The sequence below is a fragment of the Lissotriton helveticus genome, chromosome 5_1 (assembly GCF_964261635.1).
Source record: "Lissotriton helveticus chromosome 5_1, aLisHel1.1, whole genome shotgun sequence".
NCBI lineage: Eukaryota > Metazoa > Chordata > Amphibia > Caudata > Salamandridae > Lissotriton > Lissotriton helveticus.
This window is the reverse complement of record NC_136065.1, coordinates 1,715,521,548-1,715,526,745: the sequence shown is the minus strand read 5'-3', so window position 1 is coordinate 1,715,526,745 and position 5,198 is coordinate 1,715,521,548.

Genomic DNA, 5,198 nt, shown 5'->3' with positions numbered 1-5,198 from the left:
TTACTAAGAGTCCCCTACATTAGTTTGATTTGCATTCATTCAATTTCAAGGCTCACCTATGTACTTTGACAGACTGCTTCAATTAATATGTGCAGAGAACAGTCCCCACTAAAATTAGAAAACATGGCCTTTTGAAAAAGTATGATTCTGGCCCTCTTAATAGGTAAAATAGAAAAGTTTGCACACTTACTTATGAAAATATTGGTTATGCAATGCAGAATTAAGAAGTTCGACATGTTATTTTCAAAAAGTAAAATATGGTGTGTTTCCATGCCATGATTGTTTTGTTCTGTTTATTTTTTTCCTTGCAGCTAGTAGCAGTACAGAATAATTTAAAATGCTAGCATGTCACTCGGTTACAGAAAAATATATGTCATTATTAATTTACTTTTTAACACGTTTTAAAGTTTGCTTCAGTTAAAATTAGAAAAGCTTTGGCCTGGGAAGAGATATGTTATGAAGTACAAGGAATGTGTTTTTTTAACCTTGAGACAGTCCGTCCAGATCGAAATGGCTTGGTTCCCAGAATATAAATGTTTATATAAAAAGGGAGGGCTACTCCCTCTTGGAGCGAGCAGTGCCTGTCTTGCTGGCCATAACCCAATTCTTTCCGCGATCCCTTTGTTTATGTGAAGGGGGGGCCAAGTTGCTCCTCTGAAGCAGTCAACACTAAAAGCTTCATTGACTTCAGATAAAGTCACGCTTGCAAATGGATAGTTATTCCCCCAGTAGTGTAAACAGAATAATTGGCAAGAGTCTTGCTCTTGCGATGAGTTCAGCATCTGGCAGTCATTCAATTTTAGATCTCAGTATAGCCCGGCTTGGAATTGATTCAAAGCTCCGAGCGCGAACATAATTCTAGAGGGAGGGGCTGCTTCTCAAAGGAGTGAGTTTTTTTCAAGGCTTCTAGGCCTTCTGTTTCTAACACGAATAATGTGGATTAATTCAGATACATTTAGAGAACATATTGTAGGTAGTATGGTCATACTGTTCCCAAGATCTAGAGTAGGATTTATTGTAAAACTGCAGAGGTTTTGGATAGAGGTTCCCCAATATAAAATAATGCTTTTGAATTGAGAATTAATTTTAATTATTTATTTATTTATTTGTTTTTATGTAATTCATTTTTGCTAGATTGGTGACAGTGAGCCCTAGCATTTACAGTCAGACACTGAAAAGACAGCTTGACAGTATCCACATGCCTGACAACACTGCCCTACTCCAGTACGTCGATGATCTGTTGATCACCGCTCGAAGTGAACACGAATGTGAACATGCCTCACTGACAGTCTTACATTCTCTGGCTGACAAGGGACACAAGGTGTCCCCTTCGAAGTTGCAATTCTGTGTTCAGCAAGTGGTTTACCTTGGGCACTTGCTGTCCAAATGGGGGAGACAGCTAACACCCGACCGTATCCAGTTAATTGTAAATATGACACAGCCCAGAACACAGAAGGAGGTGCGGGCCTTTATAGGCCTCACTTCTTATTGTAGACAATGGATCCCTCAGTATGCATTTCTAGCCAAGCCACTTATACAGTTGACAACACAGGAGGCAGCGTCATCGACTGTCCTCCCTTGGACTCAGGAACATACACAGGCTTTTGACGAATTAAAGAAAGCTTTATGTCAAGCACCAGTCTTAGCGACACCAAGTTACAGCAAACCTTTTACACTTTTTGTCACAGAACGTGAAGGTACTGCATTATCAGTCCTCACTCAAGACCAAGCAGGGTCACACAAACCGTGTGCCTATTTCTCCAGCACATTAGATCCAGTAGCCCAGGCTTTGCCTGCGTGCCTGAAATCAGTAGCAGCAACAGCTCTAGCAATCAGACAAAGTGATTCTATAGTGTTAGGACACCAATTGACAGTACAAGTTCCACATTCCGTGGAAGTTCTTTTAAACCGTACACAAACTCAACACTTGACTATAGCACGACTAACAGGTTATGAATTGACATTATTTCAGCCACACATAGAAATCAGACGCTGTAACACATTGAATCCAGCTACACTTTTGCCATTAAATATGACAGACCCTTTGGCACATGACTGTGTCGAAGTCATTACCATCATGACGAAACCCAGACAAGACTTGACAGATACCGCATTACCAGATCCAGACCTGACACTTTATGTGGATGGTTCATGTATGAGAACAAGCACAGGAGAGTTAGTGGCTGCATATGCAGTAACAACAGAAACTGATGTCATAGAAACACATCGTATTGACACCCTGTCAGCCCAAGCGGCAGAGCTCATTGCTCTGACCCAAGCTTGTATTCTAGCCAAGAACAAGAAAGTTAACATATACACAGATTCCCGTTATGCATTCGGAGTTGTACACGACTTCGGAGTCCTCTGGCAAGAACGAGGTTTTTTAACTTCACACGGTGCCAAGATCCAGCACGGTCCCCTCATTCAAGCTCTGTTAGAAGCAATACATTTGCCTACAGCAATAGCCATCATGAAGTGTAAAGCACATATTAAAGTCACTGACAACATTTCCCAGGGCAACGACCTGGCAGACCGAACCGCCAAGCTCACAGCACAGACTCACACACCTGACTTGACAAAGACAATAGTCCCGACGCCAACTCATTGCATGACAGTTAGGGATCCCGCCCTAGATGTAATCGACATACAGACACATGCTACACCAGACGAAATCAGGAAATGGACTGAACTGGGAGGGATCCAGACAGAACAGGGATGGATGACGAAGGGAAAGGCCATATGGTTTCTCCCCGACTCTATGGTTCAGGTCATTATTACCACAGCACATAGTCCTGCACATTTAGGAGAGAAAGCCATGTTAGACAGTATTCAAAACCTTTGGTTCAATAAACATTTACGAGCAGCAGCAAAGCAGAAAGTGCGTACTTGCATGATCTGTTGTCAGTTCAACCCAGGTAAAGGCATTCCCGTAGAGCAAGGTGGATTTCACCCTCCCGATCACCCTTTTGAAGTCCTCCAGATGGATTATATCCAGATGGAACGTTGTCGAGGATTTAAATATGTCCTCGTAGTTGTCTGTGCACTTTCCCGTTGGACAGAAGCATATCCAGTCCCAGATTACACTGCTCCGACCACTGCCAAGCAGCTGGTACGTGAATTTTTCCCACGGTACGGTTTGCCCCGTGTCGTGTATTCAGATAACGGTCAGCCATTCTCGTCCGAGTTAATGAAACAGGTATCACTCCTGCTCGGCTATCAATGGAAGTTTCACTGTGTCCGACATCCCGAGGCAGCAGGTCTCGTGGAACGTCACAATCAGACTCTGAAAATTCGTCTCGCCAAGATTTGCAAAGAAAAGGGCATAGACTGGATAGTTGCATTACCCGTTGCCCTCTTCTACATGAGGATGGTAGCGCATTCGAGAACAGGGCTATCCCCGTATGAGGTGGTCTTTGGCAGGCCACCGAATATGTGGGGGACTCCTCTGCCTAGAAAAATCACAGATGTTGACTGTAATATGCTGACAGATTACCTTGCCTCCTTGATGTCTGCACTACAATCATGTCGTTCACAGGTTGCTGCAGCCTTTCCCGACAACACCGATGTAAAGCCACATGGGATTATTCCGGGGAATCATGTCCTCGTCAGGAACTTTGATCGGAGGAGTCCGCTGGAGCCCCGTTGGCAGGAGCCGAAACTTGTCCTGCTAACCACGAGGACTGCAATCAAGGTCGAGGGCCGCAAAGGGTGGCTCCACTCCAGCCACGTCAAGATATTTCATGGACTGCTTCCAGTTACAGACTCTCAGCCCTCCCCCTCTAAGGACTGCCCAGATTTCAGTGACTCTAAACTTCCCCTGATAGAGAAAACTCCGTCCGAGGAGTATAAATCCAAACTGAGGTCTAGCAAGTCAGACAGTTTAATTGTTTAAGTCCTCCCCTAGGTGAATCGGTTAGACCTGATTCTGACATGTTCCCGCTAGACCCCGATAGAGAGAGAGATAGACAGAAACAGCTCAAGAAACGTGAATATTGTAAATCTCTCCGCAGTCACTGCATAGTGACATTATTGATTATGTTTTTTCTGAGTCTTATGATTATTGCTGCAAGTATACTGTTAAACTTGTACTACCCTATTTTCAAGCATACTCATTCTTCCTCAAATGTCACTATCGAACACACTTTCAGTGAACTACCCCCGCATGAATTGTCATACAGACTTGCGCTGCGCAACAATACATTCATTAGTATGTTACAACATTCCCATCAGACCAGCAATGCTACCAATTGTTGGATATGTGGCCGACTCCCCCCCTATCAGAAATACAAGGGAGTTCTGCCCCTCTTTCCATACCCGTTCACACACAATGGTTCCTGTGGTGCATGGTTTAGTTTAATAAATTCCTTAGATTCTGATTCCGTAGTTTACCAAGGCAATTGGGTATGGGGAAATCTGAACACTGTTCTGCACAAAGTATGTTTCCCTGACAAGGAGGGTCTTCCCAAAAGGACAGGGACCGACCTAGAAAACGAAGTATATGGATTAGGTAATTTTACACTTAACCTCATGATTCTGAATGTCGAGTCCGAAACCAAGCCAGACTTACCCTCTATGTCAGTATTACCTGTTAAAGGTGAATTATGTGTCAGAAAGAATGGTTCAGTACACCTAGGTCATAGCGAATGTACCACTGTAGTCAAATTCAGTGATAAAGGCAAGTCTACATTCAAAGCTTCCCGTCATTCCTATTTTGTTTGTGGCCATACAGCATACATACGTTTACCCCTAGATTGGGATGGTACTTGTTACATTGCATTCCTTCTGCCACCTGTTTTTCTAGCCCCACCTGACTATCATAGGAACTCCCACCTAGTACATACTAGACACAAGAGAGAACTCCCGATTGTCGATTATACTGAAACTACATGGGAGCAATATACAGATTTCAATAAAGGTTTCTTTCCCTACTTAGGTACTGTCTCGAATAGTAAACTGATACGTAGATTGACCAGAACCCTTGAAGCAGTAGTGAATGAAACTACTTCCGCCCTAGGCAATTTAACAGAGGAACAGTCTGCTATGAGACTTGTTGTCCTTCAAAATCGTCTTGTTCTTGACGTCATCTTGGCCGATAGGGGCGGAGCTTGTAGAGTCATCGGATCGAGTTGCTGTATTTTCATTCCACAAAACGCACCTTCAGTATATAAAGCCATTACTTGCCCTTCACGGAGCATTGG